Genomic DNA, 26223 nt, shown 5'->3' on the forward strand with positions numbered 1-26223 from the left:
TGGACGAGAAATAAACTAGAACTACATAGAATTGACTATATTTTTTTTTCCTTAGTGAAAAAATATGGACGTCTACAGTAGCGTGCATGCACACAGGTGGTCACACATTAATATCCGCACATCCGTTTATTATTAATAGTTTTCTTAAAAAAATTCAACACATACTAATTTTATATTTTTTTTTGTTCCCCTCAAAAATATCCCAAATAAGAGGGCTAATGTTTTTTTCGGCTAATTATAATGATACAGAATTTGGATTTTGTTTTTTATACATTTTTTTTTGTTAGATGTAAAAAGCAATTGCCGGCGTCTATGATTAATGTTTAAAGCAGCTATATAAACACCATTTACACACAAAAAAGAAACACTCTACCATGTTCTACACTCGTTATAAATTACCATATGAAAATCTCAAGCAAATGGCAACATACATTCAGTCAATCATACATCCCATACCTATTTGGTATAAGAGGAAAAAGTATCAAAATTTTTGCTCACACACGATATGAATCTTGTTACAACAGATGAAAGAGACGAAAACAAAATAAAGAAAGAAGTAATAATAAAATGACATAGAAATTAGAAATTGTTTACAGTTGCAAATACACAAAAATTACATATTTAAAAGTTGTTCAAAAACCAACGTACATATGAGAGTTCTATATATCTCTGTAACACGGATGCTTGTGTGTAGCCCGGCTTAAGTGCTTGTCTACTAACACCGGCATAATAAATACATACTTTACATATTTGTATCCAAAAGATACTGCATTCAAAATTCAGTAAGTATGTATAATGTGTCTATTTGAAAAGTATGTGTTTTATTATTAGAGCATAAAGACACTCGTGTGCACAATTAAGATGATCTTAAACAAAAAGTAAATGTTTGAATCTACTCTTGTAAATATCTAGATATATTTGAATATGTAAATTATAATGTAAAATGAAAAAAAAAACAAATCACAAATAATATAAATATTTTATTGTTTATGGATTGTATCTGTCTATGAATTTTCTTTAAATGTAAATTATTTATAAGTAGCATGCAACAAGCTGCATACAAATACTCATATACATATTTGTATTATGGTAAAGTAATTTAATTTAAGCAGGAAGTAATTTCTGTTGTAGTTATTAAATTATATTTCTTTTTTTGTGTTTTTATAAAGATAAAATTAATATGAATGTAATTGTTGGTTGTAAATATTTTATGATGATTTTATAGGGGAAATGTTATGTTGACAATAATAGAAAATATTTTAAATAAAATTAATTATTAATTTTATTCTTATATTAAAATCAAATTAAATTACGGATAAATAGAGACAAAATTATAAATTAAAATGGGCGAACTGACAATAACGCCCACTATTGCACCTCCTATAGTTCTGAAATGTTTTTGTAGTTATTTTGCTATCAGTTTGGGGGCGTGGCTCCTTTCATCTGAATTAATTACAAGAAGTAGAATATCTAGAAACTAATTGATTGGAAATTCTCATATTTTGCATGAATAATTTTGACAATCCTAGAATAAAATCGGGGACGTGGCACCACCTATAGAAATAAAATGCAAAAATTTTTATATTTGGAAAACCATTAAAGCTATAATCCTTAAGTTTCATACTAACAATATTTAAGTTCATATTGTTCGCAGTTATATAAGAAGGGTAATACGGAGAGCCAGGTCAAGATCTAATAAGCCTATAACCAAGGTCTAAAAACAAAACATGCATTCACTTAACCTGACATTAATATATAGTTGTACAAATATCGGAGAGAAAAATTGTCATTTGTTTGTTAATAACCATTTGTTATTTCATGCATTACTTGGTAATGAGTGGTAGTTATTAACCACGAAATTCGATTTAATAGCACTAGTAGGTCTCTTCTGGTATTGCCTATTTAATTTATGAAAAAATTTAGTTTTTATACCCTACACTACTTTAGTGGGAGGGGTTTATATGGGTTTGTAACATACAAAAATATTCGTCCTATACCCACCTTAAAGTATACCAATCGGCTTAGAATCATTTTCTGAGTCGATTAAGCTATGTCCGTCCGTGTGGCTGGCTGGCTGTCCATGTAAACCTTGTGCGCAAGGTACAGGTCGCAATTTTCAAGATAATTGGATGAAATTTGGCACACAAGCTTCTTTTGGCCCAAGGACGAAGCCTAATGGTTAAAATCGGTCCATTATTTCGACTAGCCCCCATACAACCGTACCCCCCAAATAGGGCCTTTTGGCTTATAATTAACTTAAATGATCTATTATGTTAACAAAGGTCGACAAAACCTAGTTTTATAGAACTCCCCTTCAGAAAATGATTTAAAGGTCAAAATTCACTTACAAACACTAATAACACTTTTAAATTCTACATACCAACATTTTTAAGGATAGGGCCATATTTTGCCCTACTCCCCTTTGGGCCCTCTTAAAAAATCTCTTTTTTTGCCAAAAAAAAAGTAAAAATATTCCGAAATAAAGTTAAAAAAACAAACCAAATGCTTTATTTTTTTAAATAATCCCCTTTTTTAACATACATACTGGCTGGTGTAGGGTATCATATGGTCGGCTACACCCGACTATACATTTATACTTGTTTTAAAGCTAAAAAATTGTATAAACAATTGCCTCCCAAATATAAAACTGTGTCATATGTACATTTTTATTGAAGTGACTAATAGCTGCAGCAGTATTAAAAAACAAACTTTTTGAAAAATTTAAAACATTGTTTGTCAGGACATGCTGTTCAATCAATAATATCCCAGTCTCTTGTTATCGCTAAAATGTACACATGTAAATTCATTGTACAAGTTTACAGAATAAACTCATAAACTGACAATGGCGTATAAGTTTCTATCTGATTATATACTTTTGAAAATTTCCGCCATTGTGTCATTAATATAACATTGAAATATGCTAAAAATGTCATGTATAGCGTATACTTAGGCACATACTTTATAGTGTTAATAACCCATTAAGATATCATAGAAGGACACAAACTGGGAAACCAAAATTTTAAGCTTTCCCAGCAAAAACTTACGTTGAAAAATAACGTAACGTACTAGATATAGTTGTAATTACATTGAAGTACTTTAATAACATCTTATTAATAATGTGGTATATAAATTCATTAAACAGCTTCTGCTTACATTGACTGATTTTTCTAATTACTTGTAAGCAATTGTGGTATGAACTTGCCTTCAATAAAATCACGATGTTAAAATACACATTCACTTACAACTAGGAAGTTAGGTAAGTACTTACTACGATCAAAAACAAAGAAGGAGCTAAGTAAGAAGTTTTGTTTTTCAGAATATATATATATATATATATATATATATATATATATATATATATATATATATATATATATTATATATATATATATATATATATATATATATATATATATATATATATATATATATATATATATATATATATATATATATATATATATATATATATATATGTAGTTAATTACATATGTTCCTATAAAAAACATCGAAAGGATGCTGTGCTTAAAACAGGTGTTAGGCAAAATGTATTGTCTTTTAATAATGTTTATTATTGGCAAATGTGTGAGATTTTTATTAAATCATGTTTATAAAAAAAACATAAAACTTAACAAGGCAAAATTTCTTTTTATGTAAATATTTTCAACAAAGATAACAGTATTAATTGTTTTCTATATTTTTTTTTATTTTTTACAACACAAGGTCCTTAATTGTTGTTTGCTTTATGTCAAAGGCATAAGAAAACTGTTCTCTTTTAGTTTTTTTTCTTTTCATACCAGTATTCCAGAATATATTGTGAAAAAGTGTTTCAAGGATAACATAGGTGGGTATAAGTGGTTATGTGTAACAGGAATTTGTTAATATTCTCGACACCTTGCTTTTTTATTGTAAATGTCTATGAATTTATTAGACGCCTGCTCGCTTCCCTTTGATAGGCCAGATAAAGTAAAGCATACAAAAAAAATTATTATTAGGAACAAGTTCATATAATATTAGATAGATGTGTGAATTTGTGTGTGTGCTTTACATTTTGCACAAGTAGAACATCCTTGAATTTTTGTTTCAGAATTACAATAAACTTACTACAGAAGTATGTATGTATGTTTATACAGAAAAAGCTTTTAACTTCAATATTCGTGTAAATTATTGAAAAAAATCTATTAAAACGTATTTTTTATTAATCGATTATTATTAATTTTATGTTTAATAATGTGTAGATATTGCTTTGCCTCCAGTCATTTCTACAACCCTGACCAATATTATAAAGTAACAAGTAGGAAAGTATAGTCGGGCATGGCCGACCATATGATACCCTACACCATGAGTATATTTTTACAATTTTTACTTTTATAAAGTTTTTATTTTTTGTAAAGAAACTTTTATGTTGAATATTACCATAATTCCAAAATATTTAAGCCATTTATTGATAAAAAACTAAAATTTCTAAATGAGGCTTTATATAGGTCAAATATGGGCCGATCCTCGGTAAATTTGGGAAAAGGATATATTTCTAAATAACAGTTAGTTTTGTTGAGTTTCATTGCGATACAAATGGTAACAAGTCATTTTTAGACGTTTAAGTCATTTTTGAAGGGGGGTTTGTATGGGGGCTAGGGTCAAATATAGGCCGATCCTTACGAAAATCTGCAGTATCATTTATACTTATATAAAACTTATTTGTGCCAATTTTTAGAGAGATAACAGAATATTTGACGTAATTATAGCATAAAAAGTTCAAATCGGGAGGTACGGTTGTATGGGGGCTAGGTGAAATAATGGACCGATTTCAACCATTTTCAATAAGCTTCGTCCTTGTGCCAAAAAACATGCTTGGTCCAAATTTCATCAAATTATCTTGAAAATTGCGGCCTGTACCTTGCGCACAAGGTTTACATGGACAGCCAGCCAGCCAGCCAGCCAGCCGGACGGACGGACATGTCTTAATCGACTCAAAAAATGATTCTGAATCGATCGGTATACTTTAAGGTGGGTATTGGACCAATATTTTTGTATGTTACAAACATCAGCACAAACGTATAATACCCTCCCCACTATAGTGGTGTAGGGTATAAATATAAATTTATGGAAAATATTTATAAAAAAATCTATAACACATCTTTAATAATATGTAAATGATTTTTATTAAAATAATGTTATGGGTCTATTAGAACAATTTTTATAAGAAAAAAATCAATCAACGTACTTTTTATGAAAAACAATTTTATTTTATTTGAATAATTTTGATAATTTTCTTCTTTAAGAAAAAATTTTTTAAATTTTTTTCGATAAATTTTATTTTTATTTACAAAATTTTGAAAAAAAAATTTTCAAGAAAAATATTTATAGAAAATTTTTAATAAAAAGATGTCAATAAAATGCTCTTTTAATAAAAGATTTGTAAAAATAGAAAAACTTTTATTAAAAGATTTTTTAAATAGATTATTTTAAATAAATTTACTTTCTATAGAAAATTTAAAAAAATCTATTAAATGTTCTTTTAATATAAAGTTTTTTTTTTATAAAATTCTCTATTATAAAAATAATTTCGTTAAAATGCTTTTTAAAAGACAATTTTAAATAAAAATTTTTAATAAAATCTCAATTGACAATTTTAGTTAAATTTCTATCTTAAAATACAATGTACGATAAATTAAAATGAAATGGAAAATTTTTCAATAAAATGTTCTAAAAATAAAAAAAATTCTATAAAATGCTGTTTTTAAAAAAATGTCAATAAAATACTCTTAATACATAATTTTCAATAAAATGCTAACTTAATTTTATAAAAATTTTCGATAAAATCTCTTTTTAATGAAATGGAAAATTTTTCAATAAAATGTTCTATAAATAAAAAATTCTATAAAATGCTGTTTTTAAAAAATTTCAATAAATTAAATTATTAGGAGTGTAATACATAATTTTCAATAAAATGCTAACTTCATAGAAATTTTTTTTATAAATGCTCTTTTTTAGAAAATTTTTGATAAATTTAATTTTATAAAAATTTTCGATAAAATCTCTTTTTGTTGAAAATTTTAAATAGTTTTTTTTAGAAATTTTTGATAAAATGCTATTAAAAAAATCTATAAATTTTTATTTTTATGGCGAATGTTTCGATAAATTGCTCTTTTAATTGAAAATTTTCAACAAAATGCTCATCTCATAGAACATTTTCAATAAAATGCTCTATTAACATTTTCGATAAAATATCTGTATATTTTTGATAAATATTTTTTATAAAAAAATTGGATAAAATCTCTTTTTGTTGAAAATTTTAAATAATTTTTTTTTTAGAAATTTTCAATAAATTTTTATAAAATGCTATTTAAAAAAAGTTCTATAATCTATTTTTTTTAATAAAATGCTCTATGAACAAATAATTTTCAATAAAATGTTCTATTAACAATTTTCAATAAAATGATATTTTTATACAAAAATTCTTACTTAATACACAATTTTCCATCAATATTTTTATGGATAATTTTCGATAAATTCTCTTTAAATAAAAATTTTCGATAAAATGTCCTTTTAAAATAACAAATTTTAGACCTGAAAAAATTTATCTTTTTTATAGAAACTTTTAAATAAATTCTCTTTTTTTGTACAATTTTGTAAAAAATTTTTCTAAAGCACAGTGTAATTGTTTTCAATTAAAAATCTGCCTTAAAATTATGCGTAATTTCATCTACAAATTACTTTGTTTATACTAGCGGAAAAAAGCAAAAAAAAAAATTAAATTGGAACAAAATATTGACACACATTTGGTAAGCATTAAACAAAAAGCTAAAATTCAAACACTTGCTGTAATATTTTTCCACAAATTTTTTTTTAAGATTTTTTTCTTTAAAACAAACAACAAATCTACGAAAACAAACACCAGCAAATTTTATATTATTGTCAAAACAAAATTCCAGCCTAACAATTTTCCACAGTTTTATCTTGTGTTACTTTTTACAGCTTTTTGTTTTTGGCAAACTGCCCAAAAATGAATTTCAACAAATGGCATTTTAATCGGACGAACCCAGCTATGATTTCATACTGAATGATTCGCTTGTAATGAGTAAATAATTTTCGATGATTTCTTTTTCAACTATTAAAGCACAAGTGTAAATTGATGATGTTGTGTGTGAGAGGAGATGTTTTATTATTTAATGTTTTTTTTTACTTGCCTCTTAAAGTTTAGTCAATTAACACGATTTTGATAAAAAAAACAACAAAATATTTACTATTTGCTTTGTTTTTATTTTGAAAAAATTAAAGTACTTCTTTTCTTGAGGCGTGAAATTTTGTAATATCACTTGTACTAATTATATTTCATTTATCACTTTATTATTATTTTTTTTTGTTATTCTATGATTCATTATTTCGAATTACTCAAAAATATCCTACTTATGAATTAATTATCCTCTCAATGAAAAAAATTATTAACAATATCCTTTTATAAAATATCTTAATTTTTATAAATTTGTTAGTTAAAATTTATGTTTAGAATTACTTTAAATTTAAAATAAGTTTTTTACTTAAAAAATTTATTTTAGACTATTGATGTAGTGATGCATAAATCTCAGATTTTCTTAAATGTTTATGTGAAATATGTTTTCATGTCAAAATTTGACATGTGTCTGTTTATTTTTCAAACAATACAAACATATTTTTTATGGTAAAATTATTTTTTTAAATTTTATGTAGAAGATTTTATAAATACAAATATAATGTACATAATATTTGTATTTATTATATAATATAAATAAAAATATTATTTGCACATTTTAAGGCTTTATTTGCTAAAGTGAAAAACTCCATCTTTATAATATTGACCAGTCTTTTGCAACCTCAAATTGTAATATTAAGGAAAATGTTCTAAAATGTTTCTTTAGTATACTATTCTAAATATGACATTCAAATTATATATTTATTTTTTTCTTTTGAAAAAATTTATTTAATATTGCTACATTTTATTGTTCTATTTACCGACCAATTAAAAACATTCCAATTATATTTTTTATTTTTCAAAATTATGTAAACACTTCTTGAGTGTAATTTTTATTTCAATTTTGTTTGTCCGCCATTAATAATTTGTTTTCAATTTTTAATAATTTGTTGGGTGTGGAACAAATTTTTCTATCTAGTCTTCTAGTTTTCTATTTTCTATTTACTTACTTATATTTTTCTTTAAACGGTTTTAAGTTTTTTATTTTTCAACTAAATTGTAACAACAAAATTACATGCAATTTTTTTCCTTTTTCCTACACGATGTTAATGACAACAATGTTTAAATAAACTTAAGTATTTAAGGGATTTCCCATAATTACCAAAGTAAAAAAATTTCGATATAAAGGAAAAAAACTCTTTATAGAAAATTTCTTTAAAAAATATAAAAAATGTCTTTTAATAGAACATTTTTGATAGAAAATACATCAAAAATCTTTTTTTATAGACTATTTTTGTTAAAACTCTCTTTTTAAAGAAAATTTTTATTCCAAATTCTCTTTTTATGAAAAAACTTTGAATAAAATTTCACCTTTAGAAGAAAATTTTATTTTTCACCAATTTTGTTTTTATAATGAATTTTTTTATAACAAATTTTTTCTCTTTTCTAGAAAATTTTCATTAAAACATTTTTGATGGACAATTTTCGTTAATTTTCTTATTTTATAGGAAATTTTCGTTAAATGTCTTTTAACGTAAACATTTTTTTTATTAAAAAATTTTTAAAAACCCGTTTTTTATACTAAATATTTGTTGAAACTCTCTCTATTGAAAAATTCTAATTTTAAATTAAATTTTCGTTAAAATTATATTTTTTTTACAAATGTTTTATTTTTATAGAAAATTTTCGATAAAACTCCTAAGTTTTAGATTCCTTTTAGAAAAGATTCAATCAAAACGTTAAGAAAATTAGACATTATTTCTTTTATATATTTTTTTTTAAATTCTTCATTTAATCAAATCGTTTCAAAAAAATATAATATAGTTAAATCTCTTATTTTACAGAGAACTCTAGAGACTTTAAAAATCTTTCTGTTTTATTGGAAACCCCTTTATTTAAAGCTAAATTTTAGTCAAGTTCAACTGCATTTTGCTTATACCATAAAGTATACGTTCCTTAAGCTTTTTCTTTTCAGTTTACCTTACACTGGGCTTGTTTTTTGTATTGCAATTTTTAGTATTTCTTTGCCTCAACAGTTGTTTAAGCACTTTACAAAATAGTAGTACAAATCATTATAATAATCGTGTACACAAAGTACAGTGAGTGAAAAAATTAACGTATGCAAAAATTTATTTTGCATTCGTACAAATCATAATCCAGTCCTAGACTAAGTCAATAATCTCATATAGATATATTAATTTTATTGTATTCATAACAAAATGTTGATATCATGTACCATTTCTTTTGCCTACCACTGTTACTCCATCACAAAAACGTTTGCCTTAACCATGACAATAAACACTTGTACCTTGTTTTTAAACTTTTTCTACATGTTTCTTTATTGTTTTCTGGTTTTCCTCCTCTAAACAATCCTTTATACTCCTCAACCTGCTTATCCTTATGTGTCCTTTTTACAACAGTTACTACTACAAACAAACGACTATCATTACAGAGACATCAGAAAAAGGCAGCATGTTATGAAGTGGATCAAAGTTTAAGGGTTGGGTTTTACTTTTTGCCATAATTGTTTATGTTGTGGTTTCTGCTATTGTTCTTTCCATTTTTAAATAATTGATAAATCAAGTCATTTTTGCCAAGAATTTAAATAAATAAAATTTATGTATTTTTTTTACTTTTATGTTTCGCTTTTAATGTGGTTTTATTTTATTTGGTGTGGCAAGTAAACATGATTTATAATGTCAAAAGTATGATATAAAGACCAAGAACAGTAAGTAACAAGTTAAAAAAAAACAATTATAGTAAAAACAACATAAAATGTTTTATTTTCAAAGTGGTCATTATTAATTTAAAGCAAAGCAACAATATTTTGTGTTTTATGGTTTTTAAAGAAAACTAAATATTTTGGAAATTGTGGCCAAGTGTGTGGTTTTAACAAATGGTTGACAAGACACATAAAAATATTTCTTGCATGAATTTAAAAAAAACATAATTAATTTAGTAAAAATCTCTATTTACCAAAAATATTTAGACAGGCTTATTTTTTCGAAAAACTTTTTGATCATTTTTTTTATAGAATAACATACATTTTTATAAAAAAATTTTTAAAAGTTTATTTTTATGGAAAATTTTAACCAAATGTGGAAAATTATATTTTTAGAAAATTTTTTCAATAAAAAAAAGTTTTATAAAAATATTTCTTTTTGAGAAAGTTTATTTTATAAACAAAGTTTGAAAATTTTTTCATAAAGGAAATTGCGAAATTTTTTATTATAAATAACTTTTTTAAAAAAAAATTTGAAAAGTTTTAATTTTTTAAAATATTCTCTTTTTATTTATAATTTTTAACATATTCTCTTTTTATAATTTGTTTTGATAAATTTTCATATTATAGAAAATTTAAGACAAATATTATTATTACAGAAAATTTGTCATAAATTTTATTTTTATAGAAAATTTGCCATAAATTTACTTTTTGTAGAAAATTCTATTTTATAGAAAATATAAATCTATTTTATATAAATTTCTATTTATATAGAAAATTTAATAAAAATTCTCTTCTAAAAGAAAACTTATATTTTTAATAATTTCTTTAAATACTCAATTTGTGATGATTTTTTTTTAATTATTTTTTATAGATTAATTTGTGATACATTTAATTTTTTTTTTTTTAATTTATTTTTTAAATCAAATTATCAAACAAGCTCCAGGTCATAGTTTTTGTTTTATAGGAAAATTTCTATAAATTTTTTTGATAGAAAGTTTTCAATACATTTAATTTTCTTTAAATTTTATACTCGACCATAAGTTTTATTTTATAGAATATTTGTGATAAATGTCAATTTATACAAAGTCGACTATAAGTTTTATTTTATAGAAGATTTTCTATAATATTCTTCTTTTTAAGAAATTGTTTGAGATTAATTTTTAACTGGAAATAAATTGTATACAAAATCGACTACAAGTTTTATTTTATAGAAGATTTTCTATAAATTTTCTATTCATAGAAAAATATGTCGATTTCTTTTTTGTAAAAGTATATTTTATACAGAAAGTTTGAAAAAGTTTTCTTTTGATTTTGTTTAAAAGAAATTTTGAGAAATTAACAATTTTTTTTATAATTCTTTGATTTTTTTTTTTTTTTTTTTTTTTTTTTTGATAAATTCTCTTTTTACAGAAAATTTTCTATAAATTTTCTTTTTATAGAATATATGCGATTAAATTTTGAATAAGTTCTCTTTTTATAAATTATATTTTCATAGAAAATTTTTTTCTTTTAAAATTTTCATTCATTCATCATTTCATGTTTTGATAGAAAATTGTCCTTAAATTTTCTGTTATACAAAATTTTTGATAAATTTCATTTAAAATAAAACATTCCATATGTATTATTTTGGTAGAAAATTTTTAATTTATTATTTATTTTATAGAGAATTTGTCCTTTTTATAAAAAAGTGTCACTTTCCCTTAGCATTTTATTCTAATTCATTTGTATTCATTATATCGACATAATTCGTCAGTGTCAGTATTGCATTATGCTCTTTTTTAATTATTCTTTTTTCTATTCAGAAGAACTCATTAACAATTAGCATTGTAAAACAATTAGGTCACTAACAGATTTCAATGCATTCGGTGTATTTGGATTAACATCCCCATACTAAAATTCACAATATTCTTATAACAATTGTGTTCCAAATGCAAGTGTACTCATACAAAAATATATAATTTAATTAGCAGTGAAGGCAATAATTTAGTTCGTTGGCAAAACTTATGCGCAAGAAAATGAAATTAAATAAAATAATATGAAAAAATTCTGTTTTTTTATTTAGCATAAAATCTATAACTAGAATGGTAAAAAACACTTTGACTTTTCATTTCAAAAATGCTTAAAATACCAAAGGAATATTTTAGTATATGAACTTAATTTCAAAGTTAAATACACTAAAAAAAGAACTAGCCACGTTACTAGTTACTTGTGACAAAATTTGTTATTTTTTTAACTAAAAAAACTATTTTAATACTTAAATAACAAAACAATTATAAGTTTTTTATATAATTTCAAAGTTTTCTTACTCTTTGAAGTTCTCTTCAAAGGTCTATGCACCCAAGGGTGCACTAATGCAACGAAAGAGGTGCAAACAGTAAAAGAAATAAACACAAACTAAATAACAACCCTTAAAGAAAACTAAGCACTCCCTTTGCAACTGTCAATTACTTAATTAGACATAATTACCAAATAAATAAATAAAACTTAAATAGAAGTCATTGTAGAAATGTAACCACTTTTCTATTGAAAATCGCCTACACCTAAGCTATAAGGAATAGTAAATATCAAGTATGTTTACAAATACTTATATGTTGTACAGATGTTAACGACAAATGGCAACTTTGGGTTTTACACCCACACCACCCACCTCTTTCTCCACACCTTTACCTTAGTTTTTAGATTTATTACAATAGTGCAATGTCCTTTTAAAGCTTTAAACTGTAACACGGAAATGCATTTTGTATTTACGAGTTAGTTTTTCTTTCCAGTTTTTTTTTTAATAAAAAATTTAACTATCTGGTTGCACGCAACAGCGGCATAAAATTGAGTTCAACTTTTCAAACTACAAACAAACATACACTTTGATGTTTCAAACTAAAGGGGTTTTTGTTATTATTATTATTATTATTTTTTTGCCAAGTCAATTTATTATTTACCTCAAGTTCAAGGGATGAGTTGAGTTTAGAGTTTAAATGCAACACTTTATATTTTACTTTATGTTTTTAAGGGGTTGTCTATTTTAACTTTAATGTGGGTGGTTGTTATTTAATAAATAGTTGGTTTAGTATTTAATTAAATATTAATGAATATAATTATTTAAATTTTCAAAATTGTATTAAAATTAAGGGCTGGAGTGTCGTTTTGTAGTTATTCCAACCATTAATGAATCGACGCTTATGTATTATTAAAGAAGTATGAAAATTATAAAGCATAGAGATGTCCCTTAACAAAATGTTTTAATATTCTAAAATAAGAGAAAAAGAATTTTGCAAAACCGAAATACTGCTTAAATGCTATAAAAGATAATCATTTTGCAGCAAAATATTGCTTGCAATTTAAAATAAATCCTGAAATCGTGTATCAATCTTAGCCAAAGAGCACCAAATGCTAAATTACCAAAAAAGAATCAAAGTCTTATAAGCTGCTTATATCTGGATAAATTATAGCAGGGAACTTCTACCTTTTGGCAGGAAAACGCCCATAATATGTTTCTTGATATGAAGAGGAAAAGTATTGCCGAACACGCCATTTAGTTTAATCCCTGTTCCTAAGATAAATAAATTAAATTTAATGAACGTTTTTTTAATGTAGAATTTATTGAATATTTTCTATAAAATTTGTAAAAATCAAGAAGTTATTCAAACCTAGTGCAGCCCGGTCCGTTTATTGGTCATGTGGACTCTATGCTTAAAGATCTAAATACCCCTCAAATTTTACAATATTTTACTAAAATTTTGTTCTATAAAGATACTTAATGGATAGTTCTAAAACAACCCCCACGATCTGGAATGATTTAAATGGAAAATTTAAAAAAATTATTTTTCATAGAAAATTTCGAATATTTTTTTCATTTTATTGAAATATTTTTTTTTCGAAAATTTTTAATAAATTATCTTTTTATATTTAATTTTCAATAATTGTTCTTAATAAAAAATTTTCAATAGTTTTTTTTTTAGAAAAATTTTAATAATTTTTCATTTTGTAGAAAATTTTGAAAAAAAAATTTTAATAAATTTTCTTTTTAAAGATATATTTTAATAATTTTTTTTCTTTTTAAATAAAATTTCCAAAAAATTTCCTCTTTATAGAAGTTTTGCAATAATTTTTCGTTTTATAGAAAAGTTATATAAAATTTTCCATAATTCTTCTTTATAAAAAATTTCTAATATTTTTTTTTAGAAAAATTTTAATAATTTTTCATTTTGTAAAAAATTTTGAAAAATATTTCTTTTTATAGAAAATTTTTAATAAATTTTCTCTTTATAGAAGTTTTGCAATAATTTTTCATTTTATAGAAAAATTATAATAATTTTATTTCTTCTAGAAAAATTTCAATTAATTTTCTTTTTATAGAAAATTTATAATAAATTTTCTTTTTATGGAAAATTTACAATTAATTTTCTTTTTATAAAAAAAATTAATTTATTCTCTTTTGTTGAAAACATTCAAAAATTTTTCTTTTTATAGAAAATATTCAACAAATTTACTTTTTTAAAAAATATTAAATGCATATTTTTTTATACATATATACAGAATAAACAGAAAATTTTCCATTTTATAGAAATTCTCTGTTAATTTTTTTAATAAAAATTTTTGATAAATTTATCTTTTTATGAAAGATTGTAAATAAATTCTGCGTTTTTATAGAAAAATTTTAAGAAATTATACGAATTTTTGATAATTTGTCTTTTAATGTAAAATTTTGTCTCTTTTGTCTTTTTATGGTAAAAACAGGTAAAATCCTGGTCAGTAAGAGAGTTTGGTTGGTCTGTTGACAAAAGGGTTGAGTAGGGTTGTATTGAAAATAGCATGTAAATAAATACGTTTATAACATTAAACATGTCAAAAAGCTGGAAGTGGGGAAATAAACACCTGTGGCAGTTCCTTAACAAAACATAAATTAACGTTAGTAAATTTAAATATAAAGGTTCTTATGTATGCTTTGGATTTAATGGATATGTGTTGAAAATAACAATTGTTATAGAAGTTATTTATTTACTTTAAACTGTATTAATTGCAAATTCGGATAGAAAAGTTTCGATTTTTTTATTTTTTCCAATATTATACCTTGTTCTCAAAAATTTAAATTTTCTATTTTTAAGTCTGAAACACATTTCTAGTGAACACGATTTTCTTCATGTTAAAATATTATAACGATTTAAATTCTAATTTTATCTCCTTACATTATCTCTCACCCCTATCTGCTGATTAGAATCTAAACAAAAATATATTTATTTTTAGAAGAAAAATATTAAAACTAAAAATATTTTATATATAACGGTTTAAGGTTTGTCATTTCCTTCCGTTCAGTAAATAAAACAAACGTTTGAAAAGCGTTAGAAAATCGTAAAACTGCGTGTTCCATGTCATTTTATTTTTTATGTTGCTTCTGTCTTTTTTTTGCCATTTTCCTCAATATATGGGCATATTGAAACGTGTTACCACAACGTGATGTCTATAAATTTATAATGAGAATAAAAATAGACAAAAAAATACACTAGACACATATTATGACAATATAGTATAGTAGTAATATATTGAATGAAGAGAAAAATAGAAAGAAAATTAACTATTGTTATATAAAAAAAATATATATTTAACGGAAATTTAAATGAAAATTCGCACAATACTTATAAAACAGAAATAGAATACAAAAACAAAATCGACAATGTCGACGACGACGAGAGTGTGTAAGATAAATGAAAACATATGAAAACCGCAAAAATTCAAACTTAGATACAATAAAAGTAAAAATGCTCAATTGAACCGAACCATACAAATCTATGTGATAGCATTTGATATGGGTTTGATGTCGTCATCATTGATTTACAATAGGCTCATTCTAGCTCACTCACTCTAGCGTTTGCATTGAAATGTGTCATATTGTCATATTTTAATTAGGAAAATAAGTGTAAAAAGTAGGCGCTATATTGTGTGTATATTTAGATAGTTTATTTATAAGAAATGTTTGTATTTTATGTATTTCACTAATACTTGTGGTCAAACTTGATCAACAGGCAGCATTAGTTAAGTACCCAGCAAAAATTTACATTTAAAAAGTAATGAGTTAAAAAGCCACTTACAATGACAACTGCATATCGTTCTTATTACATAAGAAATACATTAATAATGTCTTAATAATAATGTGTTATATATACAAATATTTTTAAACTCATCAGGAATCTTCTGCGTTATCAGGATTCTTTTGCGTGAGGATATAGAAGCTTTATACGTTTTTTCATAAGATTTATATTGACTATTTTTTCTAGTCACTGATAAGCAATTATGATAGGCACTTTCTCCTAAAGATATCTCCATGTTGAAATACTGACGTAAAATTCTATTGTATAAGTAAATTTAAGCAGTCCCTTAACTGCTAATGAAAGTTTTGCTAGAAACTTTTCAGTGACTACTACTTACAGTGTGTATTACTTACAAGTAATCTAATAATGACTTACAAATAACTATAAATTAAAGTATTTACTTTTTTAACAAAACTAATAGTAGACGCCTCATATTAGCATGCAGTCATAGTGAGTACTTACTTAACTCCCTATTTTTAAGCAAGTTTGGTAAGTAATCGTATAATAATTACTTAAAATTAAAAGTAAAATAAATCTTAGCATTTCATCCTTTTATTTGTTGATAAAAGTTTTTGCTGGGCTTATATAAATAGTTTAGCTTAACACCTTTTGTGCATATACTTTGTAAATTCTATTCATTTCACGTTTCTTTTTTCATTTGATAATATACACTTTTTTTCATTTCTAAATCAATAGCCAGAGCTCTAGGTTAAAAAAGCATTTCTAAGGTTTTATTGACACAATTTTTCCAAGTTTTATTCTTTTTTGAACTAGAAATTTTAGTTTTTTTTTTTACCCTGAAAACATTTACACATTTGCCACAAAATGACACTGACTTATTTTTTTCTGTTTTTTAACTAAAAATTATTTAATTTTTTTCTATTCTTCTAATTACATCAAGTAATTGTCATTTCAATTATTTTGAAAAAAAATGCTTAAAATTTATTTGTTTTCCAGTTGCTGCTGCAAAAAGTGTAGGAAAAAACTACAATTTACCTTAAATGTTGAAACAACATTTACATCATGTACGAGTAGTACGAGACCAAGTGCTAAACATGGTCTACTTGAATTGCAACCCACAATACTATAATTAGTCGTCATTATTTTTTGTAGTTTTCTCTTTTTTATGTTGTTTTTTTTTTTTGCACTCATTGAAATATTTGTTACAGTTTTAAATTTTTTCTGTTTGAAATTCTTTTTATGTTTTAATACAATGTTATAAACATAAATGGTTTTGGGGAAAAACACCTATTTGGCCACGATTTTATTTAAGTCAGTTTAAGAGTTCATTGACTGTATCTAACATCATGTACTCAATATAAGATAAACTTTATTAAGTATTAAACCTTAAACTGGAAATGGAAAAAAGTAAAATGTTTAACAATACAGCAATGGTGTTGACCTGGTTTAATAATAATTATGTCTTGGGTAATAAGTTGAAATTCTCAAGTAATTGACCTCTCCCAGGTTACCAAGATGTAAAAAATGTTTTACCTATAGTTGAATTGCTCTTCAAGACCTAACAGATAAAATTCATGTTACAGGTTTCCATTCAAATAGGTTGGCTAAGTTGTTAAGTGATAGAATTTTGTTAGTAACTGAACTCCGGCTATATCCGGCAACTCAGTACCGATTCGGCAGCAAAGACGCTGAATTAAGGTCCGATCAAAGAATTTTATTAGTAACTGAACTTCGGATATATCCGGCAACTCAGTACCGATTCGGCAGCAAAGACGCTGAATTATGGTCCGATCAAAATGTAGCTGCTGTGACTGGGTTAAGATCTTCAGGAGGTCTACTGGCGCATCAGGCAAAGTGGAATGTGATAAAGCAAAATCCTGTATTCTTGAAACTAATAGAATTTAAATAGAGAAGAGATTGAAAAGAAGTTTCGGTTCCAATAAATTACTTGGTGGTAATACTTATAGTCCGATATAAATATGTCCAAAAGTTTGCAACTTAATTAAAGAAAAACAACTCGTTAGCAAATTCAACAACACGATTACGAAATTTTGATGTGCTGAATATGCTACCATTTAACTATTTATGATGTTAAAAACCGATCCTATACGAATAATCCGCAAACGATACAACATCAAGAAGAAAATAAGTTAACTTTACCTCATTTACTTGCAGTTGGTATAGACTTTAATAATTATCTAATATGAACCGATCTCAGGTTCAAAACCTGGTAAGCTTTTCAACTTCAAGTACTATCTCCCCAGATTTTTGTTTTTTGTTAATTTACTCTGCAGATATGTAGGAATGAACAGATAGTTAAAACTCTTGACTTCAACTACTAACAATTTCATGTACAGTTTGGCACCTAACGGCCACACCGACTTTTTCAAACTTTAGGACACTATATCTCGAAAACCTGTTTCGAATTCAGCGCAGTGATAAAATATAGTATATGAATAAGCATTTAAAATATGATCAAATAGAACAAACTTTTTCTTTCAACTTTTGGTCACGATATCTATGTGATAGATAAATTTTTCGAGCAAATAAAGAGGTCAGATGTGGATTCAGAGTAGCTTTAGTTAAAAATTTGTTACTTTATTATCTTTACGTTTATAGGGTTAATAATTTTCCACCGAAAAAAACCTTTAACGTAAAAATGTTATAAAACTCCAAAAGCACGTGCCATCAAAAACATAGTTGGCATTATAGCCAACTTTAAAATTCTTATGCAACTGAACATAAAAGTAGGACGAAACTAAAAACATCTAACGTAAAATAATACAATAAAAAACCGAACAAAAAAATTTTTTTAGCACATTAAATGCCAAAAATGATGGTGTTTAGAAATAAAAACAATAAAACAATATATAATCTTTAAATATTTAACTACATTAAAGAAGGACCTAAAATCTACTAAAAAAAAAAAATTAAAAGGCTTTTAGCCTCTAAACTTTTAATTAAAAATAAAGATTATAATAAATGCAAAGATTCTACAAATCGGATTAAATACAATTTATAAAACTAAATATTTAAACTGAAGAAATAATAGGAAAAAAATAGTTAAATTAGTACAAACTCTTTCAAAAGTAAAATAACTAGTAAAACACTAAGTCGTAGACAACTTTAAACTCACTTATTTCCTTAGGCGTTATTTTTTCACTTTTTAGCCTACTCCTAAGTACATTTCCTCTGTAAAGAACAACTCATCATAGCATTAAGCATTCTCTTCATTCATATAACTTTTATGGATTACATTTCATATGCAAATTAAAAATGACTAAGGGAAGTTTTACCAAGTACAATTTCTTTATTTGTTGTTTTTGTTACTTTTTATCTATGCTGCTGCTGCTGCTCTCAGTAACCCCACGCTGTTGTAGAACCTACATTTAAATATATGTTTTCACTGCTTTCATTTGTTTTCAGTTCAACTCTGCACCAACTATTATTGTCGGAAATAATAGAAAAATGTCAGTTGGGAATAGAATAATAGAAACAAAAAAAAAAAAAAAAGAACAAAACAATAAGAAAGAGGTACTAAAATAATACACAAAAAAGTATGCAAAAAAAAACTTAACAACAAAACAGCAATAACATAACAAAAATCAGCAACAACAATAATAATTGCAAGTCATAGACAATATTTACAATAGAAATAAAATAGAATTTAAATAGAAAACCACTATTTACTTCAACCGCTATCTGATACAGACATCTCTTTTAAGATTCATTTCCCCAACTCCAACCGCATGGCTGATTCTTTGTAGTCTTAAGGGAATTTGGTATTCTTAACTCTGGACTAAAATTCATTCGTAAAGTAATTGAAAATATTAATAAAAATAGACTGACTACAGTCATATACAATTTGTGCACTAGACGCTAAAATCAATTATTGTAAATTTTTTAAGTGGAGAAAGTTATTGAAATATCTATTGTAAATAGAACATAAAGGAAGTGCTTGTTTATTTGCTTTATAATTTGAATATTATTAATTAAATTTTTTTTGGAAATTATTTTACAAACAAACATAATTTTAGTAAAGTTTAAGGCTTATAAAACATAATCAATCAAATTTGATTTAATAAAATTAATGATTTTTTAACTTTTATTTTTTTAACATATTATTAAGTTATTAAAGTTGCTGTTAATTTTATAAAAGAATTGATTGATGTTTTATTAAAATAAAATTTCATGCTTAAAATTTTGCTTTAATTTAGACAAGTTTTTTTTTTTGGAGGCTTGTAAATTTTTGCAAATTTTATTTTTAATTTAAATATAGAACTAATCAATGAGAAGTAATTTTGTTGAACATGAATATGATTTAAATAAATCGCAAAGATATAAAAAACCCAGCGAAAACTTCCATTAAGATGTAAGGGACCAAATTGCTAGAACTCATTTACACAAAAACATTTAAAGTCATAATTTTTACACGGTGATATCAAGTATTTACAAAAATCAGGACGATATGTTGAAGTCACTACAATTACAAATCATTACCAAGTTTTTGCTGGGAAGGATTCTTATTAGATTTTCTTATAAATTACTGATAATTTGCGACCTGAATATTACTGAATATCGTTTCCAGAAAATAGTTTCAGTTTTTGGATACATGCGCTTAGTCTGAACACGGTCTTGTTTGACTTTGTAACTTTTTAAATTTTTCGAGTTCTATGGAAGCATATGAAGACAGCATTCGTTTTTTAAACCAGTTCTAATCTAATTTCAAAGTGATGTTTCGGAACTAGCATTTTTTTCAATTAAAGTGTCAAAAAAGTGGTTCCTTAGTATGGCTTCCAGTTCAAAGGTGTTACATTTAAATTTTAAATTTTTACCCCCATATTCATAAACAATTTTTTATTTTATAAACGATTTATAAATAAAATTTTCTATGGAAAATTTGTTTTATAAACCTTTTATAAAATAAATTGCTGTTTATGAATAAGGGGGTTATTCGTTTAGCCAGACTATTACAAAATGCATTAATTGGTGCCAAATAATAGAATGTAGTAATCAAACCCTTTTTTTGTCAAATACTGTACCGATTGTTTTGACTTTTAGCACTTTATCACTACCAAAATCAAAAATCAAAATCTTTACTTTCCCGGTAAGTAGGTAAGTTATATTGGAGAAAAGTGGGAGTAGTTACTTTTTGGTTTAATAACTACATTTTTTTCTTCGACGATGACTAATAATAACTGGTTACAAATTTGTTTACCCGACTTTTCCGGATTTAAAACTGGTTTTACAGTTATTTTTTATGTTTGCTAGACTATTCTCTTACTTAATGCCCCATTAAAAAATAGTTTTACCATTCTATCTGGAATAGTTTCTACACAAAAGTAAATATCAACATTTCTTGAAACAATTTCCAAAATCGGCTACGGTTAGAAAAACTAACTAATTCCTTATAAGACATACGCTATATACAATTGACTACAAATTCTATTCAAAAAACTAATTTATGTTAATGATAACTACTCATTACAAGGTAATGTATGAAATAAGTACATTACCTACAATACTCATTAACAAAATTTGAAAATATTTTACTGGGTACTTTACTTATTGACATTGATATTTTAGTCTTAAAATGCTCTGGACTCGAGGTCCTCAAGTAATAAAAACCCCGGTTTTTTACCATATTTGAGTAAGCGCAAAAACAACTTTGTAAAATCAGTTTTATCATCTTAAAATTTAAAGTGCTGGTCACTGGGAAATCTTTTCCATTTGCTATAGACTAATTCGGCTAGTGATTGTCAGCAGGCGCTGTTAAGAATCAAACCTACGACTTCAACAAGATCGGTCCCATTTGCGACTATGATCTTGTTATAGTTGACTTACTTATTGTTGTGTATACACAACGGATCATGGAGTTACTTAGTAAACTTTTGCAAATGGAAAAATTAAATTTTCGAAAATAAAAACCAGGACCAGGACATTAAGAATTGAAAGAAGAAGAAATGAAATCGAAATGGCCATCGGAAACTATTTGCATAATTTTTAGAAACTGCGAACAATCGTTTCTGAATACTAAAAACTATTGGTTGCCAAATAAATACTGTCCGATTTGTAAATTATTTTATTAATATTTAATAGTATTGTTATATATTTTTGAAAATTTCTCCACAGAGCCTTTCGCCAATCTCTTAGAATATTGCTTAGAAGAAGAGGTCTGAGGTGCCAATTGTTTTTGCATTTCATTCAGTCTATTTAATGTTGTTGTCAAAGTGCTACTATTGACAAGAGTTTCTTCTAGAATAAAATATTCTATTAAGACTGCTGTGACTTATTACCATATTAGTCCAAGCGTGACTCGGATCGTTCCTGAGCTCGGTGATAGGAGTATTAGGTTTTTTTAAAACCTATTGTAATCATTTTATTGTTGTTTTAAAATCTAAATTATACATTATATTTTTATTCATATTTTTATAAAATTAACCAAAAATATTTAAGAAAATTTTTAAATTAACATTTTCGTTACTTCTATATCATTGCCTTAAAATAATCATCTCTGTTTCAATATTATGACAAAAATCCTACTTACCACTAATGACATTAACCAGTTATATGGAAATAACAAACAGTCTCTTTATATCCTGATACATAAAATATGTTGACAATGATGATGTTGAGGATTTATTTTTAATTTTGATCAAAATCTCCGGTTTATATGACACTTTTTATTCCTTAAACAATGGAATTCTGTTTTATTTTTTTACGAATTTCCTTTTATGTTTTGATATGGATACATTTATTTTATTTTTAGTCGTAGTAGTATTTTTTTGTTCAACATACGGTTGGTTGAATATTTCGGGGATTCTACTTGTACTTTGTACACCTTATAAAAATCGTAGGAAAACTAAAATGCTGCAGTTGCTGTGAATGTGTTTACGAATACTTATATACTTCTAATACAAATGCACAATTTATTATCCTTTAAGTTTTTTTGGTAGAATTGATTTGGTTGGCATGCAGAGTAGATATGAGTTGGTGTGTTTGTGTTGGAGTATAAAATTTACTCTCGAAATACAACAAACACATAAAGGAAAAATAAACTAAACAACTTAACGGTGCAGGCAGTTTTAGAACTTTTGCGACTGTTGCTAAAATAAATATTCGTTTTATTTTGGTGTTTACTTTTTTTATTGCTGTTTATGAAGACTTTTTATACCCAAAAGTGGCAAAAACACAAGTGCTTTTTTGGTCGTTTTTTTTATGCTGAAATGTTGTTGTGTGTATATATTTTAAGGATGTCTGATAGAGAGGATTATTTTTATTTTCTTTTTGCACTTTTTGTTTTGATTATCAAGGTATGAGGACAATTTGATAGACACAAAGGTTTTTTGATTTTAAACACGTAGTTTTTTTTTAATAAATTTAATTTTTTGTTTTAAGGACTTTAAGAAACCAGACTTTATTTGCAAAATGGCACTTAAGGCTTTTTTAAATATTATTTAATAATTTGTTTATTTTAAGGTATTTTAATTATTAATTTTTAATCTTAATTCCTTAAACAACATTCTCCTGCTAATGTTTAGAATTAAAATGATAGCGAAACCATTTAAATTTTTTATTAAAATTATTCACACTTGATCTAGTTGTCTTCTTTATTTGATTCTATCTGTGAATCTTTTAAAATTTTGTCTAACGTCTATATAATTAATATTCTTCACTTCACTTTTGTTTTCGGTCACTTCTAGACGTATTTATCTTCCATCGTTCACAACAATTCGTTTCAGACTGATTGGAACTTCAGCAAACAGACAACCAACAAGCCACACACTGCTAACAAAACAACAAACGTTCTTCTTCGTCGTCGTATTCGCATACAAACAAAACAATAACAACAATTTTGCTGCTGCTACCGCGCACACGGCTGTTCAGTTTCTGCTTCTGTTTTCCCGTGTTTTGTTTTTTGTTGATATTTACTATACTACGTTCGGTTGGATGGCCACTACACTTTATTTTTGCTCTTAACCAACACACCGCATTATCGTATTGGATTTGTATAACGTAATGTCAGATACAGATGCAGATAGAATAAAACAGTTTGTAAGAGAGTGGATTCACAGAATTTCAGTTTAAAGCATTACCTTAAGAACTGTTTGAATATTCGGTCTAAAAAGTATTTTATTCCATCATGACTACGCTCTGCCAATACTTTTTAAAATCTATTCAGAAAGAAATGGTTGAGAAGTTCTACCCAGCCAAATTATTTTCGTGAAACGCTCGAATGCAGTATTTAGAAAGAGTTTCTCACTGGTTGCTTTAATTATGTTGAAATCTTCTAGCTCTCCAGATTCTTTTCCACTACAAAATTACGTCTAGAGTAATTTTTTGATTATGATTGATAATTTCAATAGCTTACAAACATTAATATGTTGCATCGTTGATTTGTATTTGTATTTGTACTTGGACTATTTAGCTGGCAATAAGTGTAAGAATCTGTATGTTAATGACAGTCATGAAATACAGTAGTACCCCTTGGTTAAGATGATCATTGCGCGCTGTGGCCTGGTATCCAAAGTACCATATTTCTTCAAACGTCCGGAAGTCAAGCATATTGATGCCTCAGAAGCTTTTCCCTGAAGGTAAAAGACAACGAGTCTTGATCAATAATTTAACACATCGAAGAGAACTTCTTGCTCAAGTTTCCATTATTTGCTGAGACTACCGTTAAGCCTTAGACCAAGGATATAAACGGTAGTTTATTTTCAACTAACATGTTTTTATCTACACAGAAAAAATTATCGGTAGTTTATTTTCAATTAACATGTTTTAATTTTCTTTAATTTTTATTTAAACAAATTTTTATTTTTCTTAATTATCTCGTTTTTTGTAACTGTTTAAAACTTAAGTGTAAAATTTTCATTAAATTTTTAATTAATTCAATTAATTTTTTAATTGATTGAAAATGTTTTTCTGGCCTTCTTTTCTATTTTAGATTTATTTTGAATTTTTGTGCTAACAATATTTATAATTCTTAAATATCAATAAAATTTTAGGCATATAAAATTCAAGTTTCTTGACTATTTATGAAACACTTTATATGTTAAATTGTGACAATAAAGTGATATTTTTTATAAATGCTGAACGTATTGTTAAAAGTCAAGTATTCCTTTAACGTTGTGTATAATCGATTAATAATTTAATTGTTTTAATCGCCTTCTTAATTGATTTTTAAAAAAACTCTCTACCAAACAGTTTAATTCATTTGATTAATAAAAACTCAATTTTAATTAATGAATTAAATCTTAAATGAATGTCTCAATTATTGACATTAATTTTTCTGATTAATTCGTTATTTACAAATTTGTTGATTGATGTCATCATTTTGGTAATAGGTGCAAAACTTGCTTGATACAATTATTTTGATAATTGAAACTTATTTTCTCCTTTGATATATAGTGAACAGACTCTAGGCTGGATCTCATCTAAAAAGTTTAGTGCATTAATAAATTTTTTCTACAAGAAAATAAAGAACACCAATTGAAAGCAGATATTAAAATAATGCAACGATGTATGTAGTAGTATATATTTGTGTATTAAAATGTATTTCTATTCTTTTCAGGATTTCTGGAGAATTTTGATGTTATGCGGATAATTGGGTAAGTTTATAACAAAAATAATTTGTAATGTAATTATATCTCGATTTAATTCATTTAAAACTCTACATTTAACATATTGTATTTTTTGCTTCCGTTAACGTTCACATGTAATAATAACAACAATACGTAAATCAAAAAAATATAAAAACAAAAAAGCATAAACAGGGAGTAGTAATGTTTACCAAACAATCAAACACACAATGTGTTGAATATTTCGATTCTCTCTCTCACAATATTCCACCATCTAACCCACTAACTACTAGTCCGTCAAAACATACAATAATTTTTTGTGTAATTTGTTGCTCTCTAGTAAAAATACAAGCCGGTAAACAAGAAATACATAAAACTTGTACTCACTATTTATGTCGTACTCATTTATGCAAATTTACATAATAACGTAAAATAACGTAATAAACATACGTATTTTACGTTATAGTCTAGTATCTTTTATCGTAAATATTATTTAAGTGGTGTGGTGTGAATAAATTTCGTTCAAAAGATATTGGTATGAATACTTATGCTTTAGAAAACTATTTGTATACTTTTGTTTTACACCATCTACTTTGGGGGTTGTTCGGCGAATTCGTTTTTAAGTTGCGTATATGGGATAGTGAGTATAGTTCATTTTAAGGAAGCCACAAAATATGCAGCATAAAATATGCTGACATGCTG

At 25.3% G+C, this 26223-nt stretch overlaps 1 protein-coding gene and 1 long non-coding RNA gene across 10 annotated transcripts in view; one reads left to right on the forward strand and one right to left on the reverse strand.

The window, feature by feature from the left end:
* The window catches only part of LOC111675736 (proton channel OtopLc), a 74787-nt gene extending 51107 nt beyond the window's left edge, over window positions 1-23680 (reverse strand). For 4 of the 9 annotated variants that reach the window (XM_046946637.1, XM_046946636.1, XM_046946635.1 and 1 more), the window contains exon 1: window positions 22488-23679. The gene's annotated coding sequence lies outside the window, so the exon portion shown is untranslated. Of the gene's footprint in view, window positions 1-22487 lie in introns of all 9 variants that reach the window. The other 5 variants (XM_046946632.1, XM_046946630.1, XM_046946634.1 and 2 more) reach the window with 3 other exon arrangements.
* The window catches only part of LOC124418878, a 668817-nt gene that overhangs the window by 563276 nt on the left and 79318 nt on the right, over window positions 1-26223 (forward strand). The window contains exon 8 of the long non-coding RNA XR_006940276.1: window positions 25515-25551. This is a non-coding gene — a long non-coding RNA (uncharacterized LOC124418878). The remainder of the gene's footprint in view (window positions 1-25514; window positions 25552-26223) is intronic.

The sequence above is a fragment of the Lucilia cuprina genome, chromosome 3, assembly GCF_022045245.1.
Source record: "Lucilia cuprina isolate Lc7/37 chromosome 3, ASM2204524v1, whole genome shotgun sequence".
NCBI classification, from domain to species: domain Eukaryota; kingdom Metazoa; phylum Arthropoda; class Insecta; order Diptera; family Calliphoridae; genus Lucilia; species Lucilia cuprina.